Here is a 21,645-nt window from a genome sequence, read left to right as displayed (position 1 = left end):
ATGCCAACAGTTTAAGAATTAGAAGTACTTGATGGGATTGTGATGTTGATCAACCATTTCCAAGAGCAAAGGATAATGGTCTGAACCCACATAAGGGAGATAAGTAATGGAGGTATGGGGCATGGTTTCCAGCCATTTATCATTAACCATTCCCCTATCTAGCCTCTTCCAAATTCTGAACATAATGCCCCTCTGGTTGCACCAGGTGTATTTCTGACCAGTAAAGCCAAGATCTTGCAAACCATAAGCCTCAATAATGCTAATGAACTCAAGAATCTTTCTCATATGATACATGACACCCCCAAGTTTTTCTTCAGGGTCAGTGATAACATTGAAATCACCTAGAGTACACCAAGGAAGAGGAGTGGATGTCTGCTGTAGAAAACTATCCCATAGAGGCCTTCTGAGATGGTCCTTACATTTGGCATAGACAAAGGTAGTAATAAACTAATTAGGGCTTATTACATGAGTGATTTCACAAGTGATCAACTGTTCATCATTCTCCAAGACTTTGCAGCCCACATCTTTGGTCCAAAAGATCCAAATCTTACTATTTGGGTTATGAATGGTATAGTCTATATTGAGCTAGTTTCTGAAGTACTGTAACTTAGTGTTATCAAAAAAGGTTCCAAAATATCAATAAGGGAAATATAATGGATATTCTTGAGAAGTTTAATCCTTTCCATGGCTCCCTAGATATTAATACCCCTCACATTCTAGTTGAGAGTACTAATCATTGGGAGGTTTTGGATGTATATAGTCTAGTATTTGGTCTACCTATTGGGGAAGAATTAACATGGTTGCTTGGTTTAGAACTGAATCTTTTCCTGTGTATACCTCTAGGAGACAAGCCTTGAGAGTTAGACACTTGTTGGATCTCATATTCATATACATTATCCCTGGAGGGGCTGAAAGCTTTGATTAATTATTCACTCATAGCATCCTCTTCATCATGATCATTCATTGGCTGATTATCATTATTCAATTCATTCTCAGACTAACACACTGCACATTCATCAAACTCAGGAGGAACTTTAGTGTTGGTGTTGAGAGTATAGTTGAGTTGGGGGCATTCTGTAGTTGTCTCAAAAGTGTTGCCTGCTAAATGTATGGGAGATATAAGGATGCAATAAGCTTGGAGGAGAGTGATATCCATACCCACTTGATCATCATCAATCATAAATTGTGGGCAACCCTGATCAGTTTATTGCAGTGTCATACTATCAAGAAGCCTAGGAATTTGGCATTTCTCAGCATGATTCTTTTCATTAATTTTCTTCTTTATTGCATCCCTCTTTTTCTTACTCAACTTGTTCTTCTTTGCAGTAGAGATTTTTCCATTAGTACTAGAAATAGATCCCAAGTCCTGGACCATAAAAACTTTGTTAGTTAGCATGGTAGAACCCTATGCAGAATCATTTCCTTCTGCAGTTTTAGGAGGTGCTATCTCATTAAGATCATTGTGCTCAGTGGTAGAAGAAGCTCTAGGGTCACTCCTAGGGTCGGTGTTTTGGTTCTCATGCAAAACATGAGAGAAATCCCATCCCCTTTTGGTCTCTCCTTCCTGCAGGTTAGGGTGTGTCTCTTGTACTTTTCCATCCTGACCCCAACAGCTTCAAAATCAACAGTATTAACAAAGGGGGGAATCATGGGGATTTGGAGGAGAAAGTCAATACCTGGGGACCTTGATTCATTGTTTATATCCCTGATGGCATTACCTGGTCCTTGAGTGGTGGTGCTAGCCTGTCCTATTGGTTGTTTCCTAATAGAAGTCTTTATTTGGCTCAGTTGTGATCCTGTATTTTGGTTAGTGGGTTGATCTTGTGTAATAAGATCAATATAAGTATTAGGAGTAAAAAAAGGATTAGAAATCTTACCTGACTGGATATGGCTCTGTTGTACAGTCACGTATTTACCTTTAGCCTGTGCTCCTATATTTCTTAGACCTGGGTTGTGCTGGAGGGTGTTAGGTCCCTTACTTTGCTTTTTCTTTTGGGTTTGCCAATCATTTTCCTCATTGCTAACAGTAGTAGTTTGTGTTGTGTCTGAGGGGTAGGTTCCAAGGTATTGTTCTACAACTGTTTCTTTGTAAGTTATGTTTTTTCTTGTTCATTGTTCTCAATATCTTCTTTGCTTTTATTTTTCTTGGCAGTTTGCAGATCCTTTCTTTTCTTTTGGTCCTCATCTCTCTTTGAATAGTGCAGGCATATATCATATGTCCCTCATGTTTGTAGTACATGCAATATTTAGGGACATTTTCATATTGGATGGTTTGCTATCTCCTAATAGTGATGTCCTCAGCATCATACCCCATCCACACATGGGATGGCCTTTCTTTGGTAAGGTTCACCTGCACCCTCACCTTGGCTAGACTTCCCCTAATCTTTTGAATAGAGGTAGTGTCAAAGTAGAGAACCTTTTCTATAGGAGCTAGGAGGCCAGTGACAAACTTCTTGTTATAGTAGTGCCATGGAAGTTCAGTTAAGGCTACCCAAATAGGCACTATGAGAGTTTTTCCTTCAGGTCTGAAGGTGTTACACCCCACACTTTTGAACCTTGAAATATGTTCCTAGTCTTCTTAAAAGTGGCCATAAGACCCCCACTATCCACACACCTCAAACAACTCTAAGGAAAGAAGAATACGATACCCCATGATAGGGAAGGTTGGAAATAGAGTCGTGAGAATTCGGAATGGGTTGAAGGTCAAGAAATGAGTCGTAGGACTTGATTTACCTACGTAAGATACTAATTTAGAAGTCGTATACACTTGAGCTACTTAAGGACATACTAAGCTTATGTAGCATGGATTACATAGGCTCTTCAAATAGGACGAGATTACGAACCCACGGGAAAGAGAACAAGATGACATGAGGTAGCCAATAAGAGAGTGACATGTGGAAGAACCTCAAGAAAGGAGGTGACCCACATGCCTGCTTGGGGGTGGGGGTGGACCTCACTTCCATGTGGCAGCCCCTAAGTGGTTGTATAGTTACGGTGGTCCAATAAAGGTTGGACACGTGTCACCCTTAGAGGATGACATGTGTCACCTCCTAAACAACCCTACATATGTATGTATTGTGACTAAGAACTTCAGTTCTTAGCCAAAACTTCAGCAGCCAAAGAAAAGGAAAAACGTGAAAGAGCAAAAAGAAAGGCAGTTATGGATCTGAGAAATTAAAGGTAAGTTCTTTAATTTTCCTCCGTGAATTAATTATCTACGGTATTCCTCAACCACATGGAGATGTATATATGTATCTTATGATGTCTACAGAACTATAACTTCATCTTTACACTTGAAACAAACAAGAGAAAGCTGAAGGAAAACATTGGAGACAAGGAAAGGAGGGCTACGGGTTTGGGGGCTGCCAAGGTAAGCCTCCGAGTTTCATTCCATGAATTAATTATTTGAGGTGTCCCACGGTTATATAATAGTGTTTTATAACCAAAAATTCCAATTTGGGGCATAGGAGAAGGGACATAAATAACCCGCTTAATTTCAGCACGTTTGGAGAAGTTCTGAGTTACAATTTCGCAGTTTTGGCCAATTTTGGGTAAGGTAAGGTTTCTTTTCTTAATTTGGAGTTTATGGTATTGTTAATAAGTGTATTATATGTTGTTTAAGTAGTTGTAAATGTGAAAACATCATAGAGATGCTTGGCATTCAAAATAAACTAAGTTGGAGTGGTTATAGTTGAATTGTCGTTGAAATAAAAGGTTGTACTTGTGAGGTGCTGCTGCAGGGGTGTGGTATTTTGTTGAAGGGCCTAAATTTTTTCTAAAAGGGTTAGGGGTGATGCTGTTTTCAGCCACACGACCCCTCTTTTTGTATAATTAAAGGTTCTATAAAATAAAGGCTAGACACCCTATTTTGGTATTGTAGCTCCGAACGAGTCGGTTGGAGTTTATGTTGTATATTATTGATGTGAACTACTTAAACATATGTTGCAGGTTGTTGTTGGTTGTCTGTAGATATTAGGAGTGGAATTGTAAATTCGGATAGGGCACATTATAGGGGAGGTGCTGCCCGATTTTCGTAAACTCTTTAACTAGTTAAGGAACTAGTCAAGAAAGCAAGCGAAGGGTTGAGTTCTATGAATACTTATGTGTAGCCTAAGGTGCTGAAAAGCCAAAGGTTGTTAATACTTGTATTTCTTTTATATTACTTAGGTTTAAAGGACGACGAGACGAATGGGATAAAGAGTAACTCATAATAGGTATGTGAGGCCCTCTCTTGGCATATTTTTGACATAGGTATGTAAAGCCTATCTTTTCTCTTCCTTTTTGTCATGTCTTAGATGTAGGCTATGGATGATGAAACCTCAGGGAAAATTCACTCTTAGGTTCTGAATATGACTTTAGGACTCTTGATCACTTCTGGATGTTAAGACTTTTAAAGTAGTTAAGCTTCTACTTCTCGAGTCTTCTATATGACTGTATAATAATTAATTCGACTAAGCTCTTTTTTGTAAAAAAATAAAGGCTTTGAGATAACTAATGCTCGGACTGCTATAAGATATTTCATATTGGTATATGTCTAAGATTTCCAAAACTCCCTTTTATATAGTCCTTAGTGACATTTAGAGGGTATACGTCAGATACTTTCGACCCTGATCTCCAGGGATGATTCACCTGATGAATTCATTGACTCTCCAATAATGATTTAAACTGTGTTTTGTTTCTCACTACTCTACTTGTATATACTGTAATACTTCTTTCATCGCACCTGGGCCGGGAATAGTAATTATGCACAATTCCACTGCATTGTTCATCGCGCCCTCACTAGAGGGCCGGGTATGTATGTATATATATAATGATGTATTGTAATAAGGAGCTAATGGTACTATAGATATGATTCACCGGATCCCTGATAGGGCTGGCTATATTGAAAATTTGAGCATGCATGATTTTACTTTCCTAGGTATAAGTTGTTGACTTGATAATTTATCCCCTGCTTCTCTATTTTAGATATGCTTCCAGTTGTGTTATATTATGTTTTACGTACTCAGTACATATGTTGTACTGACCCTCTTCTCTCGATGGGGCTGCGTTTTATGCCCGCAGATACAGGTACAGGTTTTGGGAGTCTGTCATCTTAGGATCCCGCTCAGCTCAGCTGGAAGGGGCTCTATTGTATTGAAGCCTAGTTTTTGGCACTGGTCATTGATGTATAGTATTGTTTTGTTATTCAGGGGTAAGGCAGGGGCCCGATACCACCATATGTTGTCATTGATATTGTTAGAGGTCTATAGACATGTATATGTGGGTTATGTATATCAGTTTCATTCAGCTGGGTCTACATAATGTATGGTATATGTTATTATGTTATGGCAGCCTTGTCAGCTTGTATGCCCTTTCATGTTATGATACAAATAAAAGGGGCTACAGGTTTATGAATATGTTATCGCCCAATAGGGCTCTATTACATTATATATTTTTTATTTACAGTTCAATTTGACCATAGCTAATAGTTATGTATAAGGGGGGGTCCAGATCGGACCCCAATTACGGCCTATGGGGTTGGGTCATGACAGAAGGTGGGGGTCCAAGTTTGGATTCTCATAAGTTGACCTTCTATGGTCATCCTCTATTTGGTCCACACAGTAATGTAGTCTAAGTCATTGTTTAGATCAATGTAAACATGTCTTGCATTAAAGTGTACTATTTTCACCCCCCAGAAAGTTGAGTTTGGAGGATGAAGCTCTTTCTAATCAAATCTATTTTGGGCATGGTACGGCTGAACTTGCCCACAAGAGTGTATTTACATCTTGCAGCAAGTTTCACCATAAAATTATCTTTATTGAAAAGCACAGAAGGGAGACCTTGTCTGGTGGTGAAAGTAGGGGTGGTCAAATCAAAGAAGGGCTCATTTTTGGCTTGATTATGCCTAAGTTTAGTGGTAAAGGTTTGGACAACAGCATAGGGAGCAGGTTGAGGAACCAGGTCCTTCTTATTGGGAAACTGATTCTTTTGGGGATTGTGGTTGATGCTATCAACAGGTTGAGTTTGGTTGATGACAGGTTTGGGTCCTTGGTTATTGGTGGTAGGTCTATCAAAGTTACTAGAGACCTTAGGGAAGTTAGTTTGGACAGTGGTATGTTTTTGGCTCTGTTGCAGGTTGATTTGCTGATGACCAATATTGGTCGGAACATTGCTAGTATGATCAAGGTTTTTATTATGCTTAGTGCTATCATAAGTTGGGCCCTGCATAGTAATATTAGCAGCAGTACCAGGGTGCTCATTTGGTTGCAAATGACTTCCATTAGATTTCAACATAACATTAGCAGAAATCGGAAAATTAGAGGAACTGATCATACTTGTAGTTGTCTCTTCTCTTTGTGGCTGAGAGTTCTTTGCATGTAATACAGTACCAATAGGATTCACACCAAAGGAAAAGTTAGACGAGTTGATTTCATTAGCCTTATTGCGGCCATAGCCCTGGATATTTGTCAATGGAATAGTAGAACTTCCAATTTTTTCAATTTTTTAAGAACTCAAAGCTTCATTATGGACATCATGCAATAGATTACAATGATGATCATCTAGTCTTGAGGCTTTAGACTTTTGGACAGTTTTTTTAAAATTGGTTTCTCCAGTATCCTGATGATCAACATCTGAATTCTTACATTGAAATTTGAGAGAAGATTTTTTGGGGGGGTTGATAGGTTCGTGAATTTCATTTTTTTGTTGGTGCAATTGCTTGTGAGAATTCAACCCTTCCACCAAAAGAACTTCAGGAATAAAGTGCTCCACAATTGTTGGCCTTGCAAAGGTCGAGAGGATATTCGAAGAGATTGGGTGTAATTCGATCTGGCGCTTGGTGTTAGAAAGATGCATAAGCTCCTCAGGAATATTTTGGCATTGAGTTTGGTTGGTTTGGGTTGTCGGAGCTTCGGTGCCGCCGGCGGTGGTTACTCTAGTGAAAATTGAACCCATAGCTGTCTCTTGACCTAGTGAACAAACCCCAAGGGGTCCGCTAACTCAAATATTGTCGGATCCCCTTTGAATTTGAAGGCACAACTCCGGCGACTCTGCGTTCTTCCTCTCAAAGATCGCCTGATCAGTGCTCTCAATTGATGCGGTGGTTTCATCCAATTTTTGGACTATATGTAGTCCAAATGATAAGGATTCATGTACTCCAGCTCTTGCTACTCGAATCAATCCATGATTTTGTAGAGCTATAATTTTGTGTGCAATTTGCATCTCCTCTTCAGAGACATGAATAGTGATCGCATTAGTATTTTGTTGACCGATTGATTGTAGTTGAGTCAAACCAGCTTCACTTGAAATTGCTACTGTGTTTTCAGTGTTATTTTGTAGATTCAAAGTGTCATTAGCTTGATGAAGGGGTGATGTTTGATGATCTATATTCGGTGGCCAAGGGAGCTTCACCGGCGGTTGTGAAGCCATTCTAACTAGCCGGAGACGATGAACAGTATAGCCGTTGAGAGAGAAATTATAGCCGTTGAGAGAGAGGTTCTGCAAAACATATTTATTTATTAAAATTAAAAGTCTACACAATGAGATATTCAAGAATTACTACTAGCTACATGGTCCCAAAAATGGATTTGAACACTTACCACAAGAGAGGGGTTCCTTTGGGTTCTGGGTGAAAGGACAAGTTTTCTTGGTGAATTTTTGAGGGATTATACTGATAGAGGGTTAAAAGCCTTTACTTATATTAAAGAAACCGAAATTGTGTGAGGAGGTATAAAAGAAGTCTTTCAAAGTGATATTTACCGCTTGGCATCTCCTAATAAAAAGGTGGTTGCCCAAAAAGTAATAGTGGGCAGACCAAATGCATACATATATGTATATATATCTATATATAAGCTTCTTTTTTATTTTAAGGGTAATTCTAATTAGTAGTTTACATAAATACCTCAAAATGATCCCCTAAAATACAATCACAATCTATGGTGAGAAAATTTTAAAATCTCGCAAAATTTCAAGTTCATGAAAAGTGAGTAAAATATAATATATTTACTAAGAAGTGTTCCATCGAAGTGTGAATACTATCTTATATAATTAGGATCATTATAGAGACTCTACTCAGACTTGATTTGTACACATGAGACCTATGAACCTAGGACTCTAAACAACTAGGACCTAACACTGCTCTAGGGTCTGAGCCTTTACTCTAGTCTGAGAACCCTCTAATGTACCAATCGCCCCCACACTTAATATGAAACACTTAGTGCCTCTCCTCGGACACGATCTCTACCCCTTGCCTTTCCACGAGCACGACCTCTCTAGCTCGGGCCCTACACCTACCCCTAGCTGGGGTCTTAACAACTATCTCGGGGAATGCCTCCCCTCTACCAATAGTTATAGTTCTGGTCCTTGGCATCTACCAAAATAACACAAGACACTCAGCACAAGCAATAATAACCAGGAACCATAAGAAAGAATGAATAAAGAAAGTTTTCTAATAGTCTTTATAGCCTATTGAAGATAAGTATAGATATTTCCTTACCGATCCTCGAGACTCTACTCAGACTTAACTTGTACACGTTAGATTTATGAACCTGGGACTCTGATATCATTTTGACATGGCCCCAACCCGAGTGTGATGACACTTGTCCAATACCACCTGAACAAGTTAGCCTAAACCCAATCAACTACAAAAATAATGCAGAAGCAATTTAAATAGAATATATATTGATATAAAAGCGAAAGTCCTAGAGCCTGTTTGGATTGACTTTTTATTTATGACTTATAAGCCAAAAGTCACATGTTAGAATTTCTAACCTATGACTTTTGTCTTATTTTTGTTATTTTGGCTTAAAAATAAGTCCTTATAAGTACTTTTTAACTTTACCCCAACACTTCAAAATTACTTAAAAGGACCTACAATATGACAATCCAAATGGGCACTTAATCAACTACAATAACCCCCAAAGACTGGTTGTCACATGTATAAGCCTCTAATAAACTGATGTGAAGAATAAGTACAAGTCTAAATGTCTTTGTTTTTCAAATAGAACAAAGCATAATAAAAGGTACAAAGGACATCGCCAGCATAGATCAGCTACCTCTTAAGTCTCCTAAAAAAGCCTTGAAATAAGAAGGAACTGAATCACTGTCCGGGCTCAAAACCTACACAAGTGTAGATAGCAAGGAGTGAGTACCAAATAACAAAGTAATCAACAAGGCAACTAATAAAATGAAGTAAATGTAATAGAAACTAGAACTCCATTCATCTCAATCGAACCTCCTCAACTACAACTGCACAAAAATCAACCCAATCTAGACTACACAGTTCATATAGTACATAGATCAATAATAGTTCATCAGCATCACCGAATAAGTTACATCAGTATCAAATATGTCAAACATAGAGACACAGGGGGCATAAGATGTAATGAAATGTAATGTAATGTCACGTAGAGTAATGCATGTATGCCCTAATGATATACATCCACTGAATCTCAAACCAGAACACATGGGGGACGCACAGGGTCCATGTATCCGCCTGAATCATTTTCCATTGGCATAAGTATCAATTATCGAAACCATTTACCATTGGCATTGTTGGAACCATTTATCATCGGCATAAATATCAATCGTCAAAACCAGTTTCCATCGATATCAGTATCAATCGCCAAAATCATTTTCCATCGACATAGTCATCAATCAGAGCTCATGACAATGTTCCAAAACCAATGAAAATAAGCATGTTCACACAAAATAATGAGAGAATGATAGTGTCATGTTGAAACCCAATCTTGGTATTCATAATTTTAAAAATTATTATTATTATTTTTATTTTTTTATTATTAAAAAAATGTATTTATTTTTATAAATTCTTAATTTGGAATAATGATTTTTCACACTTTTAAATTTTAAGTATTTATTTAGGATATAGTATATCTATAATATATATAATATATAGAGAACTGTATTTCTTTTATACGAAAAATCATTACTTTATTTACTTATTATAATATATTTGTGTAGTATTTTTACTAATTAAATAGAAATCCATTTAGTTTTCCTCAAAATTATTGAAATTATAATCTTCCCTATTCAATTTTATTTCAATTCTAACCATAACTTTATTTAAATCATGTCAATTCTAGCCAATAGGCTTATAATTCATTCTAATTTTGGCCCAATTGAACCAAATGTGGCCTAAATTGAACCCCCAAGCCCAATTCTCAACCCATTCAGATAACCCAAAACCGACCCATATCCTAAGAATTAATCTAAATTTTCCATTTCATGTGATCAACAATCCGATTAAATCAAACTGCTCTTTCCATTTTTAATTCCCACTTCCTAAACCTAATTCCATCTTTCTTACTTCTCTTTCCCTTAGAGAGAGACCACCACCCCTCTTTTATTCTCTCCACCGCACCTCCGCCACTTCTCCAGAAAACCACCAGCAATCAGGAGACCCCGCCTCCCTCTCCATCTCTCCTTCCTCTTACCGTCTCCCTTTCCGGTCGGTTAAGACCTCGCAAGGCAGTCGTACCCCCTTCCCCTCACTCGTTCCCTCTCTTTTGTCTCCGTCCTCTTCTCGTTCTCTCCGGTGCGAAATGGCCTGTGGCAAGAACATGCAAACATATAGCTGCCGCTCCAGTCATCTTTGACCACCCATATCAACGCCGCCTCCCTCATATCTTTCTCCTCTCTGTCGAGGTTGACAGGAAGCATGCAACAGGAGCATTGTTGCTCCACTAGCTAACTTGGGCAAGACAAAAGACAAAGCAATTTCGACTTGGGTTTAGACGGATCTGTAACAGATCTATCCAGGTAAGTTATCCTAATCTAATTTCTATTTTCATCCCTTTAGCTATTGTAATCATTTACAATTTATTAAATATAAATTTGTAGAATGGTTCAATTTATATTAAATTCAAGATATATTAGTCCAAATAAATATTTTGGATTAATAAAATTGGGTCGATTATTTAAGCCCAATAAATGTGGATTTAATTAAAAACCTAAATCCATTGATTTGGGCTATAAAGATGACTCCACTTTGTTAAGCCCAATATCATCTCATCCTAGAGGCCCAAAATCATGCCACATGTCAAAGTTAGGTGGCAATCCAAGTCAAATTAAATAAGCCACTAGAATTATGTCATGTGCCAAAGTTAGGTGGCAATCCAAGTCAAATTAAATAAGCCACTAAAATCATGCCACATGTCAAAGTTAGGTGGCAATCCAGGTCAAATTAAATAAGCCACTAAAATCATGCCACATGTCAGAGTTATGTGGCAATCTAAGTCAAATTAAATGAGCCACTAAAATAATGCCACGTGTCCATGTGACATGTTCTGACCAATCAAATTAAAACTCTTCAACAAAGAAATCTGATTGGTCAGTTCAAACCAACCAATCAAATCACACCCTCATACCACTCCCTACAACTATAAATAGGGGTCCTCATTATTCTGAGAGGGGGGGTTTTGGAAGAACAAGAAGCAAGAAGAGAGCTCGTGGATCAAAGACCGCAAATTCTCTACAAAGCTACAAAGTTCAAGCAATCAAATTCAAGTTCAAGATTAAGAACGAAGAAGAAGATCAAGATCAACTTACTTGTTCATCTTTACTGTTCGTCATAACCATACAAGTGTTCGTGACGAATATTTCAAATCCAAATTCGAAGACGAAGATTCAAGATCAAGCTATTCAAGCCCTTGACTCTAAATCAAAATCAAATTCAAGTTCAACGTGTTTCATATTATTTGAAGAATCAGAGGATTATTATAGAGATTGTAACCGCATTACATTTTGAAATCAAATATTACACCTTGTTACTCCAATTTTCCGGTCTTGATTATTTATTTTTCTCGGCTCGAAAATTTGTTGTTTACAGCTATTTTTCTTCCTTGTGAACTGATTTTAAGACATGAAATTCATACCATTATTTATTTGGTGTGATTCATATATGAAGTTTAGCTTAGCATCGATTTTCTTCTTAACCCATTTTTGTTTGATACTTTTATTATAACTTTAGCTTTGTTGAAGTATCACTGTGTCTAAGTATCTATTTAAACATCCAAATAATTTTTTCTAGTTGTTCGAATACAATTTCTTTTTTGTGAAAAGTTAATACACCCTTATACTGTTGAAAAGTTGTCGATACTTGGATAATTTTGGTAAGCTTGATAATATTAGTTGGTTTTCTTAATTTTAGTCATTGTAATTAATTATTCTCCTTTATTTGTTCGAACAACATATTCTTTTGCTAATTTAGTCCAGATTTAGTCTTACTTTAAATAATTAATAACTTATTTTACTCACAATTACTGATTATGACTTTTATTTTTACATAGATGGTGATTTAATTAGTATTCTTAATTGACCCCTTTTCTTCTCTTTCTTGTCTTTGTTAGAACCGGTCAGATTTTACTCATTGTTATGGAAAATATCATCAGTGATTACATATGCTTTGGTATTCTGAATTGGCTTGAGTGATTATGTGCCTAATTACAGTAGTATCGATTTGGAATATTATCGTGCAATATATACGATTTATGGAGTTGTTGATTTCTTTCCTTGAATTTTGAGATTTCCTCCTAAGTTTAATTTTTGGAAAAATATTGACCGAATCACATGCCTGATTAATAGACTATTTTACTCATTTACTTTTTATAATTTCAGATTGTTAATTTATTTTCTTCCTTTCTCCTTTCTGTACTGATTGGAATTACTCACTATATAAAGAGAACTCCTCGTTCTTTCTGATGGACGCTTCATACTCTCAAAAAAAGCAATAATTATTCTCTTGCATACGGCTCTAAAAAGTTCCATTGCTCTGATTTACTGCTTCAACTTAATTGAACCAAGTTTACTTATTAATCATCTTCTCGACTGGTTAGTAATCTTTACTAGCATACTTTTATTTTTTATATTTTGTTTTTGCATTCATCTCCCTTTACTTTATGAATTTTGATTTTTTATTGAAAAAGGAAGCGTCCAGGTCTGTCCATACTCCTTATTTACTATGAATGTGTGCATTTTCTTTGTAATTATTTGACTGGAATTCAACGTGCTCAAGTTCTCATGTGTGATTGCCCAAATTACAGTGTATGTTCATATTATTATGCAAATCTTCCTGGTGTACACATGTATTGCCTGCACTGTTCTTTGGTTTATCAGTTTTAAATATTAAAGATTCGAGATGAGAAGAGTTTGCTAGGGAGGGGATATTCTGGACTCCTTTAGTCTTGTTTAAGATTGTTGTCAATCTGATGTATTTTTTAGTTATTCAGTTGGTTTGTAATAATGTTTTATGTAAAAAACTCCTCTCTATATATAATAAATAATTGGGGATTGCCTGGGTGAATCTATGTGCTACCTGTATTTACTTTGTCTTTTTGTAACCTACGGTGTTAGGAAAGTTTGTTTATAGAATCTTGCTTGCTCGTATATATCAAGTTTGTAGACTATAAGCCTAGATCTAATTAACATAAATAATAAAAATGACCTACTGATTGCATTAATTATCTATTTTGAGCAATTGTTTGTCTACCTTTATGAGTAGGTATCCAAGTTTGGTCATCTAACTTTACTGTCATCCATTAGCATATATTATTAAATTTGCATGATTTGAACTTATTAATTTAAGTCATTAATGATTTAAAACAATAAGTAAATTGTCTGTATGGAGCTTTATTTAGGAAAATATGTCGTTATATAAAGCATGCCATTTAGATATGATGTTTATAGGTCATTCTTTATTTGTAATATCATGATCTTAGATGTCACGTCTATAGGACTCCTCTTATATTCAATTCTCATCATGCTCTATAGTATTCAAAGTTGAAATTTTCGCTCACAAATATGTCTTAATAGGATCTGAAAATCGTGTTGATTAGGGATTAATAATGAATTTCCTTGTTGTTTGAACGCAATAAATATCATGACATATAAGATAAAACTGACAACTCACTACTGCTATGTCATGTCCTATATAGAAATTATGCTTATAGGTGCTACATAAATAGTTTTAGCATGTTCAACTAATTAAATGTTTCCAATGTTATTTCATCCCGAAGACATGCTATTGGAGTATAGAAATCATGTATGTGGGATTTAATTAATCTTTTGGTGTGTCATATAAAAAAATCATGTTCATATGCAATTTCTAGCATGTAATTAAGTAGAAAACTATGCATGTAGAATTTTAATAAGTTTTATCATGTTATTTTATATAAAGACCATGCCTATAGGATTTTAATTAATTTATCAACATCTTATTTAAGGATCATGCTTATTGTACTTGCCATAAATTTTCAGAATGTAATCAATTAAAAATCATGCTCATAGGATTTTATAAATACTTTTAGTTAACAACTAAAATGTTCAAGAATGTCTTTATTTTATTATGATTAATCTAGTGCATGTCACGATCCAAGCCTCGGACTTAGATGTGACACGATGAATGAGACATCCGGAGGTACCTCACCCAAGCATCTTAGCATTCATGTAACTTTTCATAGGTAATGAAATTTAATAACAAACGGAAATAAAAGGGATAATGGGACTAAGGGAAACAACATAGAATAGGAGTCAATATCAAACAAAAACATCATATATTTATGTTCAAGCATACCTTTACTAAAAGACTTGGCGGGGACTAAGACATATTCCTAGCTCACTCTCATAATAGATGGAAACAAGTGCTATGAAAGGTAACAAAAGTATTCGCATAACGTAAAATAGAAAAGGAAAGGATGTTGTTCCCAAAACATGGGAACTCACCAATAAAGTAGCCTTCAACGTAATCAACTAGCCACGTAGAGGTGAATGTGGAGCAACACCAGTCCCTACATGATAATATCATGTAGGCAAAAGAGCATGTGTTAGTACTTTGAATGTACTAAGTATGTGAGTAATGCATTATAATGAAAAACATTATGATATGTATGAAAAGAGTACATAAGTGTGTGCATGCTTGAATAATCAAGTAATGAGCATTTGAAACATTCATTTGTGGGAAGATGACTACAACTGATATTTAAGACCATGCGAGCTATTACATGGAATCTAACATAACTCTCTATGTTGGAATGGGGAGTATAAGACCCCGAAAATATGAAAGGTCCTAAACCAAGGAACCAAGGATGAATTTTCAGAGAGGTTGCAGAAATGGGCACCTGAAGCCGACTACGAAAGCCATCACGGACTGGGATAAGGACCACGAGCCGTGATGAGCCACCATGGAAGAGATTCAGAGACTCAAACTGCAGGGGACAAACCACGATGGAGGACCACAAACCGTGGTAAGCACCATGAGCTGTGAAGCCCTCCGTGATGAGCCTTTCCCCAGGACTGTAAGGAATTTTCTTAAGGTGGACACTCTGCAGGTCCACTTGCAGACCTGCACCACAACCACATTTCATTGCCTGTAGTGATCTTCACGGACTGTGAAGATTTCTCGTGGTGAAATTTTAAAGACTATCCCTGTAGGCCCTTTTCTAAGTTTTTCTAAGTCCCTCATCGCGGGACCCCACCACGGATCGTGGTGAGCACCACGGGCCATGAAGGGTCCCTACAAAGTCCTTTCTGGACAGATTTTTAAGGGGGTATTTTAATCTTTTCCTGTATTTTAATTCAAAATGATGTCGTTTTGGAGGTTGAATCCTTGTATCTAACGACCCTAAAACCTCTAAACCCTCATTCTTTATACTTAGACTCAATATACTAAATTCTCCTCCTCGCAAACTCTCCCAAGAGCTTCAAGGCAAAGTTAGGATTTCCAGTTCAAGCCATTCAAGTCTCCATTCTTCCTCTAGTTCTTGTAGGGATTTTGTGTCCCCAAGGTATGTGAGTTTTCATCCATGGATTCTTCCACCCATGGAGCCCAAATATTTTCTCAACTTAGCATCTTAATTTTTTTATGATGAATCTTATGTGCTTTTACATGATGATTCAAAATGCATAGATTATGATATATTTAAAGTTTATTTACTTATATTGATATATATTGACTCTCAATTTCATGAAATGAATTATTTGCTAAAGTGCCTATATGAAGGTTTAAATGTGGGTTTAAAGTGTATATGGTGGGTTGTTTTAAGATGTGTAATTTGATGCATTTTCCAATACTCTCATGCATGTAAGATTTATTTTATATATATTTGAAGGTTTTATGAAATGAACCCACCTAGATTTCCTTACCTTAAAGTAAATTTGAATTGAACGCTTTGACTCCAAATGAAAGTTTACGAAGAAAATGCCTATGTTTTGATTAAATGGAGTCTTTATGAAATGATTGATTGGTGAAAGGGATTCTTAGCCAAAGTAAGGTTTCAATGTGAAAGGACAATTCTCAAATTGAATCAAATGAAAGATTTTAATGAGCTATTCCACCTAAAGATGATTTATATTAAAGCTATATGAATGCTTATGTTATTATGATATTTAAACGTTATTCCATGGGATTTGACCTAGCACCGAATATAACATGTAGATGGGGACTCGATCGAAGGGGCTCTTAAGTAAAGTCTCATGTTGTATTAACTATGTGCCATCATAGGGGTCCTTGTAGGCTTTTTAGGCTAGTGGATCCATAAAAGCCCCTTAAAGTTAAAGTTAATGTTAAAGATTGAAGGAAAGATTTAATGGAGTGTGCCCTGACAAGGTAACCTCTCCTGTCTTGGTGCAGGAATCATCGACCCTCCTTGATGCAGGAGTCATTGGATTCCATGTAATAGCTTGCATGGTCTTAAATATAAGTTATGGTCACTTCCCCACCAAAATGAATGTTTTAGGGTTTCACACGACAATTTATCATGCATGCATCCACTTATGCATATTTCTTATAAATGTCTATGTTTATGTTCTTTATTTCATAGCATACTCACATACTTAGTACATTCAAAGACTAACACATACTTTTGCATAAATGATATCACCATGTAGGAATCGGTGTTGCCCCACACTCTCCTCCTTATGGCTAGATTGATCGTCGGAAGCTACTACTAGTGGTGAGTTCCCATGATCCGGGAATAACACAACTATCCTTTTCTATCTTATATTATGTTTAGACATTGAGTTTCATTTTGGTATCCTTGATTAAATCTTGAGGGTGATCTAGGGACATGTCTTAGCTCCCGCCAAGTCTTAAAATGTAGAAGGTATTGTTGGACATAGTAAGTGACGTTATGTTGAGTTTGACTCTTGTGTAATGTGAAGTCCCTTAGTACCGATTATCCCCTTTATGTCTCCGCTTTTTGATTATCATTGCTGATGAATTGCTTGATGAATGCTAAGAGGCTTGGGTGAGGTGCCTCCGGGTGCTTCATTCGTCGTGTCACGTCTAAGCCCTGTGCTTGAGTCGTGATAGAGAAACCCCTTTTTAAAATTGACCGGACTGGCTTCACGGAGAATCCATCACGGTTTGTGATCATCACCATGGCCCATGGTCGTGTCTCGTGGTAAATGACTTGGGGTAAATATTTTGGGGTTTGTAGGGAAAGCCTCAGTACTTCCTCCACGGAGACCTTCATGGTCCGTGGAGGGCATCACGACCCATGAATCGTGGTCATAGTGCAGAAACTGCATGAGGGCCTGCAGAAGTGACCACCATGGAACACACTACAGTCCATGAAGAGCTAAACGATCCGTGGTGGTCACTCGTTCTCTTTTCCTTGGAAATATTCTGAGGGCCTTATGTGAGGGGTCACCACGGAGGGCACTACGGTATGTGGTGATCACCACGGTCCGTGGTCCCTCTCCGTGGTCCCTTCCCTGTAGGACTCACTTTCAGGATCACTACCACGGTGGCTCACCATGAGGCATGGTACGGACCACGGCTCGTGATGGCCTCCGTGGTCATCACCTAGTGCCAGTTTTCTGCATTTTGCTGGGATTTCATCCTTTATTTCTCGTTTTAGGACTTTCCAAGTTTTGGGGTCTTACCATTCATGTTTGGGTTTTGCATTATGCATCTTATATCTGATTTTATGTAAACACGTAATATTTATTTTGACCTTCACAATCTTATATGTATTTTCAAGCATGCTAATTAATCAAATTAGAGGCCTATTTGAGACCTTATATGCTAAATGCTCGTCCTATATGTTATGTCTGACAAAGTGTCTATCTAAGACCCTTAATATTTTTCTTTTAAGTCTAGAACCTAGCCTAATAATAAGTCCAATGCCTCTTGGACATTAAGTTGGAACGCTAAGCACCTTTTAGGATGATAGTATTATTTTGTTCTAGATCGTGCTTAGGCTAATAATAAATGAACCTAGGAGGGGTAGGGGTAAATAGGTCCTTTGGAAATGATGCAAGGCGACCCGATCAGAAAATGATTAACTCTATATTTATCTTTCTTTAATAAGCCGGGTGCTGATCCGAGTAGGATAAAATTAATTTAGCTTGATTCTTTAAATCATTAGCACTTTTGTTTGTATTTATTTGGGGTAGCTTGATTAATTAAAAAAATTATTTTTCTTTTCATATTTAACTGTGCAAATTTTATCTTCTCGCTTATGTATTTCTTTTTTATGTTTTATATTAGTTAATATTTAATTTTTAAAAAATATTCACCCAGTTGGTATCAAATTATTTTTTATCACCTTGTCCTTCTCTAATTAACTAAATAAATTGAGACCTTTATTTTTTATTTGTTATTTGCTATATTTTTAAAACCCCCACATAAAACATAAGATTTGGCCGGGATCCATATTTGTGGACCTCAAAAGGTACCTCACACCTTCCTTTTGAGGTAATTTTAACCTTACTCGATCTTTTGTTGCATTGACCTTTTAGTTTAATTTATTTACTATTTAGTTTAGAATGGTGCTCTAACGCGCTTTTAATTCGTTAAGTGACGATTCTTATCTTTTTGAATCCTAAAAAAGGTTGTCACATCCCTGCAATTTCAATTTGAGAAAGAATGGGGCGCGACAGCATAACGATTTTCCTGGGGATATACTTAGGTTCTTACCATTATGTGTCTTGTATTTTATGTGGGTTTATTTTTTGACTTTATTTTCGTTTGTTTATTTTTGTTTCATACTCGATCCATTTCCGTTTCCATGCCATCCCCTTTCATGTTTCCTTATTTGATATTATGTATATTACTTGTTTATTCCATGCTTAATCCCTTTTCTTTTTTCTTTAATTTATTTTCCTTAAATTTCTAATTCTTGATATATATTTAGTTACTATCTTCCTTAAATGATGGCATGCTTACTTATAGTAATTTATTTTCTATTTTAATCATTTACATGTCAAACCCTACCCCTATTCCTTATATGTTTTATCATTATTTTTGTTTATTTTATGCATATATTTTTTCTCATATTTATTTATTTATTCATCGCTTTTCTTAAATTTTTTGTATGTTACTGCTTTTCAATTTAATTGCTACCTATTATTGTTTTGATAAACTGGCATTCCGTTCATACTTTTCCCACTTGGGAACCTCTTCTTTTTCTTTTTCTTGATGTTGTGCCTTTGCGCTTTTCAGAAAATCCTCTTAAAACACCTTATATTAGAGTGTTGTCATATGCGTGGGATAAGCGGAAAATTTTACTACCATAGAACCACGTGCCTTCTCTCATAAAATATCTTCGATCCGTCTCTATCCAACTCTTAGATACCTTAAGATAGAGTTGTACCCATCCTTTTTAATTAAGTCATGCATTCATCAGCCTTTGGTGTTTTGACACATGATGTCAATTCATGTTTCAGTATCCACCCTATTGCCTAAAAGGTTTCAACACCCGCTAGACAAATTACATGTTATGTGTCAATGTGAATTGCGATAAATTAATTCGAGCCTAAATTATGTCAAATTGAAGTTTAGAATTTTGTTTGTTGTTTTATTTGCAGTCATAATGGCCTCCCCAAGTTTTGCTAACACCCAGATGGTTGTAGGAGTAAGCCACAAGCTAAGAGATTGGTGGAAAGAAATAAAAAAAGACCGTGAATTGGAGTTTCACAGCTTATTAGGTGGCCTCACCTACCTCAGCCTCGTAATTCCAGATTGCTACTTGATTAAAGCATTGTTAAAGTTTTGGGAACCTGCAAGGACAGTTTTTAAGTTTCGTGATTTCGAGTTAACGCCAACACTAGAAGAAATTGGTGGATTCCTTAACTTGTCCTATCAGAAACACGATATGATTATACCTCATAAAAATCACCAAAGAAATTCCTAAATACTCTAGGGTTGAAATACAATCCAAATTTAGCTTGTTTAGATTTTCAATGGATATCTCTAAATTTTTTGTATTCATGTTTTGGTCGTAGAGATGGTCACAAAGTGTTCAATCAAGAATTTGCATTCTCAGCTAAAAAATGGAAAAGAAATAGTCTAAATGCTTTTGCTATTGCATTATTGGATTGTTTGTTTTTTCCCAGAGAAAGGGGGAAGATAGACACCTCTTGAGTTTTGTGGTTCGTGCTTTATCTAGGGGGATGGACAATAATAGGGTAACCCTAGTGCCTATGATATTGATAGAGATGATGAGAAGTTTGTCAGCATGTGTCAGAGGTAGAATATTTTTTGAAGGGTGTAACTTTTTATTGCAACTATGGGCAGTCGAGCACTTTTATAAAAGGTGCAATTTGATAGATTTTTTGAATGGTATGGGCAATAGAATTGCTATTCACCCAACAAGAATGACAGATTTTCTTGCCCCAGTTGGTACAGAAGACTGGTTTGCATTTCTAAAGGAACTCTCTGGCTGCCACATTCAATAGAAATAATTTTGGTTGAACAATCGTCATGACATAGTAAGAGATGATGAGCTTTACTTTATTGAGCTTATTGGTCTAAAGGGCGTTCAACCATATGCTCCTCTTTAAGTACTCTGCCAATTTAGGAAGAATCAAATGATACTATTGCAATCCAACATGGGTAACTATGAGTATCATTTTGGATAAGATTTTCCACATATCCACAACATACTGCGAAGGTGGGAGAGAGTAATAACCATTGACATTCACGTGCAACAACCCTTCTGTACGAATACTACGTGTGGATCTTAGAGGATGCTGAAGACAGAGATTTGAGTGAAGAGGCCCCCCCTGGATTTGCTGACGAAAGAGAGAGAATCTGGGCACACAATTTGTTGAACTATCAATATGATGGTACCCCAGAGATGCAAGAGAAGATTGTGCCCAACTGAAGACCAGAGTTTTTGAAGTTTTTTTCCTAGGATTATTTCCCTTATCCCTTTCCTTAGTGTTATGTTTTTTCTTATTTTCATTTCCTTCAATGATGTACTAGTTCAAATTTATCAATGAATTAAATAGTTTACTTTTCATATCTTCTCTTTTTCTAACTCTAAAACTCAAATTGACAAAATAAGGCTTGGATTAATTATTGCGCATTACTTATTTGTAGTTTTAGGCCTACCTTGGGTTCAACGAGGTCCCTTGCATTTAGGACGTTTATTTTAGCAAAATAGCGTGTTTGTTGCTATAATAAAGCTCTAATGTACCAACCACTTAGCGTAGTGGAATAGGAAAGAGAGCGTCGAGCACAACTTTCGTGTCACCAGAAATCAACTTTCCTCTTTCTTTTTATTTTTATTTTTTCCCATCCCTAAAGGTTGATCTGTTTTTGCATACTGGGATACCATACACGATCAAAAGGGGCTTCTCCTTCTCCTCCTCCTTAAAGATTAAACTATAAAAACGAAGGCAAGATGGTTGATATCAATAGAGTCA

The 21,645-nt window shown here is 36.4% G+C and overlaps 1 long non-coding RNA gene across 1 annotated transcript; it reads left to right on the top strand.

Moving 5' to 3' along the window:
• The first annotated feature begins 10,248 nt into the window (after positions 1-10,248).
• On the top strand, positions 10,249-21,241 carry LOC129901624 (uncharacterized). Its single transcript, XR_008769885.1, has 3 exons — positions 10,249-10,755; positions 16,879-16,943; positions 19,804-21,241. It is a non-coding gene; the product is annotated as an uncharacterized LOC129901624 (long non-coding RNA).
• Positions 21,242-21,645: the final 404 nt, after the last annotated feature.

Source organism: Solanum dulcamara, chromosome 8 (assembly GCF_947179165.1).
Source record: "Solanum dulcamara chromosome 8, daSolDulc1.2, whole genome shotgun sequence".
NCBI classification, from domain to species: Eukaryota; Viridiplantae; Streptophyta; class Magnoliopsida; order Solanales; family Solanaceae; genus Solanum; species Solanum dulcamara.
The sequence above is the reverse complement of the archived record's forward strand: the minus strand, read 5'-3'. Positions and strand labels throughout refer to the sequence as shown.